This window comes from Mesoplodon mirus (assembly GCF_964341445.2).
Source record: "Mesoplodon mirus genome assembly, chromosome: 11".
NCBI classification, from domain to species: domain Eukaryota; kingdom Metazoa; phylum Chordata; class Mammalia; order Artiodactyla; family Ziphiidae; genus Mesoplodon; species Mesoplodon mirus.
Window position 1 is genome coordinate 57,573,474 of NC_138987.1, and position 16,535 is coordinate 57,590,008.

Below are 16,535 nucleotides of genomic sequence, written 5' to 3' on the forward strand. Positions count from 1 at the left end.
GAATAACTTTACTTGGGGAAAAGGGAGGAGGAGGAGTTAAAGATTATTTTGCTGTTTTAAAGTTCAGCGACAGAGAATCTTCTGTTTAGAAAATCTGAGGAAGTAAGTTCTGTAATATACATTGGCAGTGTAGTCCAGAGCATCTTGGTTAGCAAGCTACCTTACTTTCTAATTTTTAATCCTCTCTGCAGAGGGTTTTCCCCCATCAGCTTCTCATGCTTTCTTTAAGGAAAACCTAAATCTTCCAACTTCTTTATTCTGTGCGTTCTCTCACTGATAAATATTACTTAATCTTTGTGGGTCTCTGTCCTCTTATTTTGTGGTCTTTCATTCTGTCCATTTATAGACACTTAGCTCGCTGTCTTTTTCCTTGATACTCTCAACTAACCTTCGGTTTAGTGTATAAAGAAACAAGAATTATGCACCTTTTCATAGGTGGATGACTGTTTTGTCCTTACTGAAACTCAGTGACTTTCTTTCTTTGATCATTTGCTTATATTCTGTGTGTTTCATGGAAGCCATAGTAAGTATTTGAAATTGCAGGTTGAATTAAAGGTAGCAACTGAGAGAATTCAAATAGGTGAAAGCAGAGGGAAAGTGTTAGGCCTTATCAGCCAGTGATGTTGCTTGTTATTTCAGGTATTGACCTTGGGCTGTCAATACAAAATGTCAGACTTGCATAAACTTCCTTGGTGTAGCTGGGGTACAAGAGAGTAGAGAGTGGGCCCTAATGTGTAATTTCAGTATACTGTGATAATTTAGAGCAAAGGGTGAGCTCAGGGAGCTTGGGTTCTAGTCTAGCCTTTTGCAGTCAGTAAAGATCTTTGAATAAGAAAAACTAAAGGGTGGGCTTCCCTGGTGGCGCAGTGGTTAAGAATCCACCTGCCAATGCAGGGGACACGGGTTCGAGCCCTGGTCCGGGAATATTCCACATGCCGCAGAGCAACTAAGCCCGTGCACCACAACTACTGAGCCTGTGCTCTAGAGCCCGTGAGCCCCAACTACCGAGCCCGTGTGCTACAATTACTGAAGCCCGCGCGCCTAGAGCCCGTGCTGTGCGACAAGAGAAGCCACTGCAATGAGAAGCCTGCGCACTGCAAGGAAGAGTAGCCCCTGCTCGCAGCAACTAGAGAAAGCCCGCGCGCAGCAATGAAGACCCAATGCAGCCAAAAATAAATAAATAAAATAAATAAATTTAAAAAAAAAAGAAAGAAGAAATAAAGGGTGATTGGAACATCAGAACATATACATGCAAAATAATAGAATGCGCCTGGAGAAAAGCAATTTAATTCAGTAAATCTTTCCATTTAATTTTCCTTCTCACCACCAAAGTTACTGAGTTTTTGCAAATTCCATTAACATTTGCCATAGTTTGCACTCAGATTGTTTGCAGAAGTCTCCATGGTTTATGTGGAACCAGTAGAGCAGGCAGAATTCATGTACAAGATGTTAGTAAATTTAGACTCTGTTTAGGGGTATAAAGCCTCCTTACAGTAATTCCATCACGAGGTTCTCTGTGCCACACTGTAAGTTTGTACCTGCTTCCTAGTATGAATGCTCAAAGTAACAGTGATGAAGAATAGGTAAACAACAGACTCTTGGGAAGCCATTCTTAAAATAGTTTGGGGTGAGGAAAGTCCATAAAGACCACTAAACTGAAAGATGGCAATCTGTTTTATTAATCTAGATGTTCGAGTGCAAGTAATATTTCAGTAGGTTTATAGGTTTTTATTTTTTCACTTTCCTTCTATTTGTAATATTTCTTCTTGTCTCTAGAAAAGAGGGGTGGTATAAAACCAAAGAAAGGCTCAGATTGAGTGATTGAGTGATTAAATATAGTGGGGAAACAAAGTAGAATGATCCTATGAGTATTTCACTTACCTCACAAGGCTGTTTTCTGACTCATACAAGAAAACTTCAGCCATAAGGGCCAAAGGGGTAGAAATTTCTTTTATTTGGGGATCTTAATGTAGATTCTTTGCATTTGAAATTGCTCAAAAACTATATAGTTCAAAGAAAATAAGTCCATTTTGTGTGATGAGTGGATATCAAAGACTTGTTATTAATTAGATCCTAGTGTCTTCCATCTTTAATTTTAATAAGCTTATGTGCAGCTTGACCCTTGGGGGCTGATGTGCTTTGTTCCTAGCCACACACTCCTTCCTGACCATTAGTAAGTCTCTGGCCTGTATTGTCCCTTTCCGATCGTAGGAGGTGCGCATCTTGAGAGAGAGAGAGAGAGAGAGAGAGAGAGAGAGAGAGAGAGTGTGTGTGTGTGTGTGTGTGTGTGTGTGTGTGACTTCTATGCCCTGCTTGGGCTCTGCTCTGCAGCCCTGCCTTTGCCCAGGCTAGTGCTCAGAGAAAGGTTTTTTTTTTTTTTTTTTTTTTTTTTATTAGTTTCTGCTTTACAACAAAGTGAATCAGTCATACACATACATCTGTTCCCACATCCCTTCCCTTTTTTTTTTTTTTAAGAGCAATGCATTTATCACTCAGTGCAATCTATTGCAAAATCTCAAGGAAAAAAAAAATCCTCCAGAAAACAGTTCAACTTTTCTAGCCAGGATTCCAGAGCCATCAGCTTCTTATAGGCACTGCTTCTGTTTATAGATGTTGAGTTGTCAGGGCTTTGCCAGTTGTTTTTACATTCCATGGTTTAATCACAGAACCTAGTAAGAACTCTTATTTGTGAGAACTGAATGCTGACTTTTGAGGGTATTATAAAAATGTAGTGGATCTGTAGAGTTCGAAGTGTGGGTGCTAGTCTATATTTTGGGCAAGAGAGTATCAGATATACTTCTGGTGGAAATTGAAGCATCATAACCCTTGAAGTCTAGTTGTGGCCTTGGGCCAAGACACAGTGCCCCTGGGACAAACAATGTCCTTTTTCCTATTTGGAAATTTATTCCTATTAGGGTACTATAACCAAGTAGAATACTATTTCATTCAGAAGAATAAGTTCAATATTACTAATATTTGAAAACCTTTTGAAGTTCTAACTTATGTATGACAAATATATTTTTTCCTTTCTAACATTTTTAGCAGCTTTGTTTATTTTTTTTTATTTTTTTTTTTTTTTTGCTGTACGCGGGCCTCTCACTGCTGTGGCCTTTCCCGTTGCGGAGCACAGGCTCCGGACACACAGGCTCCGCGGCCATGGCTCGCGGGCCCAGCCGCTCCGCGGCATGTGGGATCTTCCGGGATCGGGGCACGAACCCGTGTCCCCTGCATCGGCAGGCGGACTCTCAACCACTGCGCCACCAGGGAAGCCCCAGCTTTGTTTATTTTAATTATTATTTTAAAAATTTACAAGCAGTACAGTTGAAAAAAAATTTGGAATATAGTTCTATGAGTTTTAACACATGTATAGATTCATGTAACCAGCACTACAATCAGGATACACAATAGTTCCATCACCTCAAAAGCCCCCCTCTGCTGCCCCTTTGTAGTCAGACTCTCTGTAACCTGTGATCTCTGGCAACCCCCAATTGGCTCTCCATTCCTGTGGTTTTGGTTTTTTTAGAATATCATGTAAATGGAATCATACTACAGAGTATAACCTTTTGAGACTGGCTTCTTTCACTCAGCATGATACCTTGGAGATTTATCTATGTTGTAGTCTTTATCAATAGTTTGTTCTGGGACATCCCTCGGTGGTCCAGTGGTAAAGAATCCACCTTCCAATGTGGGGGACGCGGGTTCGATCCCTAGTCGGGGAACTAGGTTCCCACATGCTGCAGGGCAGCTAAGCCCGCACTCCACAACTAGTGAGCCTGCGTGCCACAAACTACGGAGCCTATGCACTCTGGACGCAGCCAAATAAAACAATAAAAATAAATATTAAAAAAAAAATAAATAAAAATATTTAAAATAAAAAAAAATAGTTTGTTCTTTCTTTTTTACTGCTGAGTGGTATTCCATTGTTTGGTTATGTAACAGTTTGTTTATCCATTCATTTGTTGAAGGATATTTGAGGTGTGTCCAATTTCAAGTGATTATGAATACTGCTGCTGTAAATGTGCAGGTTTTGGTGTGAATCTAAATGTACAGTATTCAAAGATATCCCTAAGGGTGAGATTGCTGACTAATAAAGTAAGTATATGTTTACCTTTATAGGAAACTACTAAACTATTTTTCAGAATGGTTATACCATTTTGCATTTCCACCAGCAGTGTATGAGACTTCAGTTGTTAATATCCTCATTTGCACTTGGTATTGTCAGATTTTTGTTTGTTTTTTAGTTTTATTGTGGTAAGAACACTTAACATGAGATCTATCCTCTTAACAAATTTTTAAGTGTACCATACGTTATTGTTGACTATAGGTACAGTGTTTTACAGTGAATCTCTAGAGCTTATTCATCTTGCTTAACTGAAACTTTCTGCCCAGTGGTAACTCCCTATTTCCCTCTTCCCTCAGCCCCTGGCAAACATCATTCTACTTGGATTCTATGAATTTGATGATTTTATGTACTTCATATAAGTGTAATTATGCAGCATTTCTCTTTCTGCGACTGGCTTGTTACACTTGGCATAATGTCCTCAAGGTTCATCCGTGTTATAGCATATGTTAGAATTTCCTTCTTTTTAAAAAAGGCTGAATAGTATTCCATTATATGTATATGCCACATTTTCTTTAGGTGTTATCTGTTGATGGACATTTAGGTTGTCTCCCTATCTCGGCTACAGTTGAATGGTGCTGCAATGAACATGACAGAGCTAATATTTCTTCAAGATCCTGATTTTAATTCTTTTGGATAAATACCCAGAAGTGGGATTGCTGGATGATATGGTCGTTCTGTTTTTAATTGTTTGAGGACTCTCCAGACTGTCTTCTGTAGCAGTTGCAATGTTTTGCATTCCCACCAACAGTGTGCAGGGAGCAGTGCAGTGCAGTGTGCAGTGTGCAGTTTTTCCCCATCCTTGGTAACACTTGTTACCTTTTGGGATTTTTTTGATAATAGCTGTCTGACAGCTGTGATTTCTCACTGTAGTTTTGATTTCGCATTCCCTTGATGATTAGTGACATTGAGCATTCAGATTTTTTATTTTAGCTATTTTAATAGGTATGTAGTGGTATCTCATGGTGGTTTTTTTTTTTTTTTTTTTTGCGGTTCGCAGGCCTCTCACTGCCGCGGCCTCCCCTGTTGCGGAGCACAGGCTCCGGACGCGCAAGCCCAGCGGCCATGGCTCATGGGCCCAGCCACTCCGCGGCCTGTGGGATCTTCCCGGACCGGGGCACGAACCCGTGTCCCCTGCTCGGCAGGCGGACTCCCAACCACTGCGCCACCAGGGAAGCCCCTCATTGTGGTTTTAATTTGCGTTTCCCTAATAGTAATGATCTTGAGCATTTTTTCACATGCTATTGCCATCCATATATCTTTGGTCAAGTGTCTGTTCTAATCTTTTGCCCATTTTTTTTTTTTTTTTTTTTTTTTTTTTTTTTTTTGCGGTATGCGGGCCTCTCACTGTTGTGGCCTCTCCCGTTGCGGAGCACAGGCTCCGGATGCGCAGGCCCAGCGGCCATGGCTCACGGGCCCAGCCGCTCCGCGGCATATGGGATCCTTCCAGACCGGGGCACGAACCCGTATCCCCTGCATCGGCAGGCGGACTCTCAACCACTGCGCCACCAGGGAGGCCCTGCCCATTTTTTAAATTGGATTATTTGTTTTCTTACTGTGAGTTTTGAGAGTTTTTTAAAAAAACGTATATCCTGGATATAAATCATCAGGTAAATTACTTGGACATGTTTTCCCCTAGTGTGTAACTTTTCTTTTTCTTCTCTTTACCATGTCTTTTGTAGAGCTAACATTTAAAATTTTGATTAAGTCTAATTTATCAATTTCTTTCTTTTATGGGTCTTTTTTTTTTTTTTTTTTTTTTTTCGGTACGTGGGCTTCTCGCTGTTGTGGCCTCTCCCGCTGCGGAGCACAGGCTCCGGATGCGCAGGCCCAGCAGCCATGGCTCACAGGCCCAGCTGCTCCGTGGCATGTGGGATCCTCCTGGACCGGGGTACGAACCCGTGTCCCTTGCATCGGCAGGCGGACTCTCAACCACTGCGCCACCAGGGAAGCCCTGGGTCATGTTTTTGATGTTATAAATAAGAATTCTTTGTCTAATCCAAGGTCACAAATACGTTCTGTTTTCCTCTAAAAGTTTTATAGTTTGCATTTTACATTTAGATCTGTGATCCATATGAGTTAATTTTTGTATAATGTATGAAATTTAGGTCAAGGTTCATTTTTATGTATTTATTTTGCAGATAGATGTGTAATTGTTCCAGCACATTGCTATTCTTGGGCTTCCCTGGTGGCAGTGGTTGAGAGTCCGCCTGCTGATTCAGGGGACATGGGATCGTGCCCGGTCCGGGAAGATCCCACATGCCGCGGAGCGGCTGGGCCCGTGAGCCATGGCTGCTGAGCCTGCGCCTCCAGAGCCTGTGCTCCGCAACGGGAGAGGCCACAACAGTGAGAGACCCGTGTACCGCAAAAAAAAAAAAAAAAAAAAGACTATTCTTTTTCCATTGAATTGACTTTGCACTCTTGTCAAAACTCAGTTGGCAGGTTTCCCTGGTGGCGCAGTGGTTGGGAGTCCGCCTGCTGATGCAGGGGACACGGGTTCATGCCCTGGTCTGGGAGGATCCCACATGCTGCGGAGCAGCTGGGCCTGTGAGCCATGGCCGCTGGGCCTGTGCGCCCGGAGCCTGTGCTCCGCAGCGGGAGAGGCTGCAGTGGTGAGAGGCCTGCGTACCACAAAAAAAACAAAAACAAAAAAAAACCCCTCAATTGGGTATATTTTTTTGGGCCTTCTTCTAGGTTCTCTATTCTCTTCCATTGACATATGTATCTGTCCTGTCACCAATACCATACTGTTCTGATTACTGTAGCTTTACTGTGAGATTTAAAATTATATAGTGTGAGTCTTCCAAATTTATTTTTCTTTTTTCAAAATCGTTTTGGCTATTATAGTTATTTCGTCTTTCCATTAAATTTCATAGTCAGCTTGTCTGTGTCTGCAAAAACTCCTGCTGGCATTTTGCTTGGAACTGCATTAAATCAGTAGATCAATTTGAGAATTGATAACTGTATCATGTCTTCCAATCAATGAATATGATAAATGTCTTCACTTATTTAGGTCGTATATAACTTCTCTCATCAACATTTTATAGTTTTCAGCATATAGATTTGCATATATTTTGTTAGATTTATACCTAAGTATTTTTTAAGCTACTGTAAATTCTTAAAATTAGATTTCAGTTTCTGATTCATTCCTTGTATATAGAAATATGATGGATTTTTGTGTGTTGAACTTGTCTCTTACAACCTTGTTAAACTCATTAATTCTAGGAGCTTTATTATAAATTATTTTGGATTTTCTATATAGACAATTAAGTCTTCTGTAAAAAGGAACAGTTTTATATCTTCCTTTCTAATCTATATGCTTTTTATTTCCCTCTCTCCTCCACCCTTATTACAGACTTCTAGTAAGATATTGCATGAAAGTGGTGAGAGTGGATATTTGTGACTTCTTCCTGATCTTAGGGAAAAAGCATTTAGTCTCATCATTAAGTATGATGGTAACTGTTAGTTTTTGTAGATACTCTTTCTTAGGTTGAGTAAATTCCCTTCTGTTCCCAGTTTGTTGAGAGTTTTTTCAGGAATGGATGTTGAATTTTGTCAAATGCTTTTTCTGTATCAGTTGATATGATTATGTGATTTTTAAATTATTTTATCTGTTAATATAATGAATTACACTGATTGATTTTCAAATATTGACCTACCCTTGCATTCTTGGGATAAACACCACTTGGTTGTGATGTGTTATTCTTCTGTATTGTTGGATTTGATTTGCTAATATTTGTTGAGGAGTTTTGCATCTGTGTTCATGAAGTTGTTAGTCTGTAGTTTTGTTTTTTTCTTGCCTTTATCTAGTTTTGGTATCAGGATAATGCTAGTCTTATAAAATAAATTAAAAAGTGTTCCCTTTGGTATTTGGGGGAAGAGAAATTGTAGAATTCCTTTTTAAAAATATTTGGTAGAATTCTCCAGTGAACTGTGCCTAGAGTTTTCTTTGTGTGAGAGTTTTTAACTACGAATTAAATTTCTTTAATAGATACAGGCCAATTCAGGTTGTCTGTTTCTTTTTGGGTGAGTTTTGGTACTTCGTGGCTTTGAAGGAATTGGCCCATTCATCTAAGTTGTCAACTTTACGTACATAGATTTGTTCATAGTATTCCCTTATTATCCTTTTAATGTCTGTGGGTCTATAGTGATATCCTTTCTTTCATTCCTAATATTGATAATTTGTGTATTCGTTCTTTTTTTTTCCTTTGGCTAGAGGCTTAGCAATTTTATTCATCTTTTCAAGGAATCTGTTTTTGATTTTATTGATTTTTCTCTTTTTTTTCCTGTTTTCAACATAATTGATTTCTGTTCTTTTATTTTCTTCCTTCTGCTTGCTTTGAGTTAATTTACTCTTCTTTTTCTTTTCTTTTTTTTTTTTTTTTTTTTTTTTTTTGCGGTACGCGGGCCTCTCACTCCTGTGGCCTCTCCCGTTGCAGAGCACAGGCTCTGGACGCGCAGGCCCCGTGGCCATGGCTCATGGATCCAGCCGCTCCGCGGCATGTGGGATCCTCCCGGACCAGGGCACGAACCCGTGTCCCCTGCATCGGCAGGCGGACCCTCAAGCATTGCGCCACCAGGGAAGCCCTTCTTTTCTATTTTTTTAAGGTGGAAAACTATCTTTTTTAGATCATTGATTTGAGACCGTTCTTCCTTCCTAATATAAGCTTTGATTTTTAATACTATAAATTCCCCTGTAAGCACTGCTGTGTTTGCATTTTACAAATTTTGATGTCAGACTTTTATTTCCCTTGAAAATTCTTCTTTGACCAATGGATTATTTAGAAGTGTGTTGTTTCAAGTGTTTGGAGTATTGGGAGATTTTCCAGAGTCTTTATTTTATTGATTTCTCCTTTAATTCCATTATGGTCAGAGAACATACTTTGTATGGTTTCAATATGTTTAAATTTGTTAAGGTTTGTTTTATGACCCAAGATGTGGTCTATCCTGGTGAATATCCTCTGTGCACTTGAATAGAATGTATATCCTACTGTTGTTAGGTGGAATGTTCTATAAATGTTAATTATATGCAATTGGTTGTTCAGTTCCTCTGTATCCTTGATTATTTTCCTCCCAGTTTTATTGAGATATAACTGACCTGAAGCACTGCATAAATTTAAGGTGTACAGCATAATAATTTGACTTACATACATCATGAAATGATTACCACAGTAAGTTTAATGGACATCCATCATCTCATATAGACATAAAATTAAAGAAATAGAAAACTTTTTTTCTTATGGTGAGAACTCTTAGGATTTACTTTCTTAACAACTTTCATATGTAATATACAGCAGGGTTAATTATGTTTATCATGTTGTACATTACATCCCAAGTACTTATGTATCTTATAACTGGAAGTTTCTACCTTTTGACTGCTTTCATCCAATTCCCCCTCCTCCCACCCCCTGCCTCTGGTAACCGCAAATCTGATCTCTTTTTCTATGTTTGTTTGGTTTTGTTTTTGAAGTATACTTGACCTACAACACTATGTTAGTTCCTTTTACACGACATAGTGTTGTGATATTTCTGTACATTTCAAAATGATCATCATGATAAGTTACCATACAAAGATATTACATAGTTATTGACTGTATTCCCCACACTGTACATTTCATACCCGTGACTCATTTATTTTGCAACTGGAAGTTTGTACCACTTAATTTCCCTTACTTCTTTCTTTCCTCCCCTCAGTCCCCTGTATCTTTGATTTTTTTCCTTCTTCTTTTAAAAAAAATTGAAATGTGATTTATTATTTAATTGCAATATTATATCCTATCTCTTTATTTTTTAAAATGTATTGAGATATTATTGACACATAGGAATTATATATATTTAACATGTACAACATGTTTTGATATCCTTGATTATTTTCTGTTTACTTGTTTTATTGATTAGTAAGGAAGGAAGATTGAAATCTCTAACTGTAATTGTAGATTTGTCCATTTCTTCCCTTAGTTCTATCAATTTTTGCTACATATATTTTGAGGTTCTTTTCTTAGGTACACACACATTTAGGATTGTTATAAATTTTAGTGAATTGACCCTTTTATCATTATTTAATGATAAATAAATTAAAAATTTATTTTTAAATAAATAATGTTTTTAATTTAAAAATGATAAATAACTTTTTATCCCTGGTAATTTTCCTTGTTTTAAAGTCTACGTTATCTGATATTAATATAGCCTGTTAATATATAGTTAATATAGATCTGATAATTCATGTTTTCATGGTATATACTTACCCCTCCTTTTACTTAAAATTTTTTTTTGAAATAATTTCAGATTTATAAGTGAGTTGCAAAAATAGTACAGAGTTCCCATATGCACTTTACCTAGCTTCCCCTAATGTTAACATATTACATAACCATAGTACATTCATCAAAACTAAGAAATTAACATTGGTACACTGTTAAGTAAGCTACAGAATTTTATATGGATTTCACCAGTTTTTCTATGAATGTTTTTTTTTCTGTTCTATAATCCAATCCAGGCTGCCATATTACATTTAGCATCCTTTCATTTTTAACCTATATATGTCATTGTATTTAGTGGGTTTCTGGTAGATGACATACAGTGTGTCTTTTTTTTAAAATCCATCCTCATAATCTTTCTTCTAATTGATGTGTTTAGACCATTTACATTTAACATAATTACTGATATTTTAGATTTAGGTCTGTCATTTTATTATGTTTTCTATTTGTTCCTTCTGTTTTGTGTTTCTTTGTTTCCCTTTCTTTCCTCCTTTTGGATTATTTGAATTATTTTAGTATTCTATTTAAATTTCTCTATTGAATTTTTTACTATCTGCATTTGTATAGTTATTTTAGTGTTGACTAGGGATTATAGTACACATACTCAAGTATTCAGTCTACTTAAAATTAATATTTATCACTTCAAGTGGAATATAGAAACTTTAGTACCACATAGATTGGTTTGCCCTCTTCCTTTTATCTTGTAATTGTCATATGCATTACATCTACATTCATTGAAAACCCCATCAGACATTATTATAATTTTTGCTTTCAATCATCTTTCATATTTTAAAGAACTTAGACGTAAAATAGGCTATTACATTTACCCAGATTTTTACCATTTCTATTATTCTTCCTTCTTTCCTGAAATTCTGAGTTTCCCTATTGTAACATTTCCTTCCATCTGAAGAATTTTCTTTAGCATCTTTGGCAAGTCTGCTAGTGATGACTTCTCTTGGTTTTCTTCATCTGAGAATTTATTTCATTATCGTTTTTTAAAGATATTTTCACTGGATATAGAATTCTGGGTTGATAGTTGTTTTCCAGAGCTTAGAATTCTTGTTCCGTTGCCTTCTGTTCTCTGTGGTTTCTGATAAAACATCCACAGTCAACTGAATTATTTTTTCTCCTATGTGTAATGCATTATTTTTCTCTGACTGCTTTCAAGATTTTTTTCTTTGTTTCAGTTTTCACTGGGCAGGAATTTCTTCATCCTGTTTGCTGTTCACTGAGTTTCTTGAAACTACAAGTTTATGTCTTTTACTAAATTTGGGAAGTATTTGGCTATTATTTCTTAAAAAAAAAAGTTTTTTTTTTTTTGACTGTGCTGTGTGGCTTGCGGGATCTTAGTTCCCCTACCAGGGATTAAGCCCTGGCCCACGGCAGTGAAAGTGCTGAGTCCTAACCACTGGACCGCCAGGGAATTCCCTCAAATATTTTTTTCTGCACCACACTCTTTCTCCTTTACTTATGGGCCTTTGATGATACAAATGTCAGGCCTTTTGGTATTGTTCAGTGGGTCCTTGAGACTCTGTTCATTTTTGTCTTCCAATCTTTTTTCTCGGTTGTTCAGCTTGGGTAATTTTTGTTGATCCATCTTCAAGTTTAGTGACTCTTCTGTCATCTCAGTTATACTATAGAGCCCATCTAGTGAAGTTTTAAATTTCTGTTATTGTATTTTCTAGTTTAGATTTTTTTCATTTGGTTCTTCGTCTTCTCCTTCTCCTCCTTTGACTTCTTTTTCTTCATCTATTTCTTTGTCATGACTGTCTATTTTTGCATTTACTTCAAGAGCATTTGCCTTTATTTCTTGCAGCATGATTATAATAGCTGCTTTAAAGTCTGTTAATTCCAGTATCTTGCGGTTGGTGTCTGTTGATTGTCTTTTCCCTTGTGAGATATTGAGATTTTCAAGTCTCTTTGTACAGATTGACCCTTAAACAGTGTGGGGATTATGGACACCAACACCCATGCAGTCCAAAATCCACATATAACTTTATCAATGGCCCTCAATATCTGAAGTTCCATATCTGCGGATTCAACCAGCTGGAGATTGTGTAGTATTGTAGTATACATTTATTGAAAAAAAGCTGCATGTAAGTGGATCCACGCAGTTCAAACCCATGTCGTTTAAGGGTCAACTGTATATCAGTTTGGATTTGTATCCTGGACATTTTGAATATTATATTATGAGACTTTGGGTCTTGTTTAAATCCTGTAGAGAATGTCTTTGTTTGTTTGTTTATGTGAGCAGGCAGTCAATCCAGTTAGGTTCAGGCTACAAGTACCTACCTACCTGCCTTCTTTGGGCTGGGGCTCAGTATCTGTTCAGTTTTCAAAGTTCTGTTGGCTGTGCTATTTGTGTCTGTTCCATGTACATACCAGCCAGTGGCTAGACTCAGACCTGGGCAGGTATACCTCATAGATCAGTTGTCAAAACCTTCAGTATGCTGTTTAGGGTCAGGTACTTTCATGTACAGCTTGGAGATGATTCCTGGAGTTCACACACAGCTTCACTGGGCTCCCTTTTCTTCCAGTTGTTCTCCCGAACTTTCTGGATCCAAAGGATTCTCCTTCCTGCTCCTCTTGCTAGAAAGCTGAGACTTGAATTTCTCTGCTCTGCCTTGCACGCCCTGTAACTACCTTTCCCTTGGGAACCAAATGGCAAGAGGCTACGGAGAGAAAACAAAGCAGTGGAGGTTCCCTCTATGCTTTTGGGATCACAGTTCCTCAGGTCAGAGAAAAGGTTTTCCTTTCTCACTGGTGTTGTCATTGCCACTGCTGCCTAATTGCCTTGGAGGTAGGGCAAGAGAGGACAAAAGAGAAACAAACAGAGAAAATCAGGGGATTTCCTCCACTCCCTTTGACCTTAGGGGCTCCCTTTCCTGCTTCTTGGGCCCAAAATGGAGGTCTTCTCTTGGAGCTTTTTCTGTCTGTACCTGGTGCACAGTTCTGGGTTTGGGCTGCCTTTGAGTCCAGGCCAAGAGATACCAGAAGAAAAAAAGGAAGCTCTGTTGGTTTCATGATATTTTGAGCTTTGGTTTGTTTTTCCAATCCACCTGCTATCAGTTACTTTTCAGTCATCAGATAATGCATGGAGCATCTCTGTCTATCCATGAATTTTACCTGAGTTCACTGGGAGAGACAGGGTAGGGTGAACTTACTCCATCTTAACTGGAACCAGAAACTTTGATTATTTATTAGACACATTTTAAGAGAGGACCAAGGTTGGCAGGGGCAAGAAGGGTGTTGGCTTCAAGGCAGGTTATCAATCCTGAAAGATCAAATGACTGGACTGACAGGCCTTAGGGTCCCTAGTGGAGAAGACACCTCAAGGAAGAGCTCCAGTGTTTTCAGTGCAGGATGCTCTCTCTTCTTCCTTTTTTTTTCCTTCTTTTTTTTGTGGTACGCGGGCCTCTCACTGTTGTGGCCTCTCCTGTTGCGGAGCACAGGCTCCGGACGCGCAGGCTCAGCGGCCATGGCTCACAAGCCTAGCCACTCCACGGCATGTGGGATCCTCCCAGACTGGGGCACAAACCCGCGTCCCCTGCATGGGCAGGCGGACTCTCAACCACTGCGCCACCAGGGAAGCCCTCTCTTCTTCCTTTTTAATTTTTAAATTTAAATTAAAAGTTTTAAAAAAATAGATTATATTTGTACTCACTACAAAATTTGAAAGATATAAAGGGAACAAAGTGAGAGGTATGTCTCCCTCACTTACTTATCCCCTAGCTACCCAGTTCCTTCCCCTGGAGGCACCCATGTACCAATTGCTTGTGTATCCTTACAGAGATATTCCCCACAATACCAAATATAAAATGGGAATAAGTGTGCATATAATAACAAAAACAGCAGTGTACTGTACATACTGCTCTATGCCTTGCTTTCTCACTTAATATGTCCTGGAGACCTTTCCATAGCAGTGGCTACCGAAGGCTTCATTCTTCTTAGCAGCTGCAGAGAATGTCATTGAATGAATGCCCTATGATTCATTTAATAAGTCCCTTATTGATGGGCTTTATTCCACCAATAAATGATTATTTAGTCAGCAAATAAATATTTATTCCATCAATTTCAGTCCTTTGTTATTACAGGAAAGTTATATTGAATAGCCTTGCATACATATTTAACATATGTGGGGCAATATCTATAGAATAAATACCTGGGAGTGACATTGCTGGACTAGAAAATATGTGTGTCCATTTAAATTTACCAAATTGTTAATAGCATATTGATACCTTATTTCATACAACTGCAAATAATCCATCAATTTTTTAAGCCTTGGTAAGGAGAGTAAAATTAGAATAGGTAATAGAAACCTTCATATAATCTTAAGTCTTTTTCTAACTCTGGTTAACATCTAACTCTGGTTCTGCCTAGTCTTTTACCAACATGATATGGAAGAAAAGGAAAATGTATTAATTGGCATTTTCCTTCTTTCTTCTCCCTTCTTACTCTAGTAAGAGACATGCCAACAAGCTGTGAAAAAAAATACTGTAAAATAGCTAAATAGGAACTATCCAAAAGGAAGGCTATAACAGTCAAGAGGCTTTGGATGACCAGTTGATTGGACAATCAGTTCCTAAACCTCAAATGTTGGTTTGCATTAAAGCCTTTCTTCTGAGGAACATTTTATCTATCATGTGTTCTCACCTACACAACCATGCCCATATAGGTAGGTAGAGAGGGCAAGTGAAAGCTGTTATCATTTACTGTACTTACGGTGGAACAGAAAGCCCTACAAATATAATGATTTTTTTTTCTGATCCCTAGATCAACACATTTGATGTGAAAATGTTTAATGTGAAGCAATCTTGGAGACATATTTACTATTATGGATACCAAAGAGTTGTCACTTAGTGGTTTTTCTGATGGTTCATAGTATTTATCTGAAAGCAAGTCTTTCTTGGAAAATCTGACATACAAATTTTCCAACACGATGGAGCATTTTACTAGTAACAGTCCTTACATTACACCTGAGGCTATAAATCAGATCAGTGAGGTGCTTAAAAGTTTTCATGTTTACTTGACTTTGACTGTATTGTTATCTGCTTCAATTAATTTTAAAAATAAAATTAGCTATAAAATTAATCTGGGAAAAAAAGACTTTTTAAAGTGAATGGTGTGTTCTCTCCAAGTGGGGACCCTAATTGGGTAAATTATTAAGTAATAAAACTGGTTTGGGTGGCTCTTCAAATTGTCATCTTGCTTTTAATTTTTATGTATTTAACCCTATATTTTTGGAAAAATTTGGATGAGCATGTATTACTTTTTAAAAGAAGTATAACTCAGTAGAAAATACAGAACAAAGGAAAACAGTGATCTTGGAAGGCTGTGCACTTAATACAGTGAAGCAATTGTTACACAAAACATTGTTGGAATTTCTTGTTTGAAATTGCCCTTCAAACCTGTTCCACGTCAGTCAAATTAAAAAAAAAAAAGACTAGGATCAGATAACACTATGGGGCAAACTGGGAAGGAAGAGTGTGACGGTTCTTACAATGACTTGAATGGAGTGGGCTTACTGGAAGATGCTGAGGATGGTTCACGGTGTATCCTTGGCCTTTCCTCAGATTGTGGCTTTACAGAGTAATGCAGTAGAGGAAAGACTGTCTAGAAACGTTTATTGTTTAAATACTTTATCTTTTATTTTTATCATCATAAAGTTTTGTGATCTTCTCTGCTTATCGTATAAAACAAGTTAATCAAGTGTGGCCCTTATCATAAACTTACTGTGTCTCTTTGGGTCTAGAAACTCTCTCTCTTTTGAATGTTATTTACTGAAGTTGGATTTAGAGATCAGAGTCAGTATTCATCTTTCTGAGAAGGCAGCGATGAATTCTTTGAATTTTAAATCATTACCCTAAATAGTGCTGATTTTCATTTAGGAATACAAAGTGCATTGTGTTGATGACCTCTTTTAGATAGTGAGCTCTCAAAATTGTGATAGTAGGGTATTACTCCTCAGTTCGAATACCTTATGCAGTTATTTGGCTATAGGCTAAGACATTGCTATTCTCAGTTTATGTACACAGTGATGCTTCTGGGAACGATTTAATTTGGACATGGAGAGACTGGGATGGTTCAGCTTTCTTTAGCTGTGTGTCAGAGGCAATAGTGAATAGAAGGAAGGGGCAGAGTCTCAGTCACAGCCCTAGGCC

General features: G+C 38.0%; 1 protein-coding gene across 1 annotated transcript in view; it reads left to right on the plus strand.

Annotated features, from left to right (window-relative positions):
• The window catches only part of SCN8A (sodium voltage-gated channel alpha subunit 8), a gene marked incomplete at its 3' end in the record, with an annotated part of 182,904 nt that overhangs the window by 8,882 nt on the left and 157,487 nt on the right, over positions 1 to 16,535 (plus strand). The gene's annotated exons all lie outside the window — the stretch shown is intronic.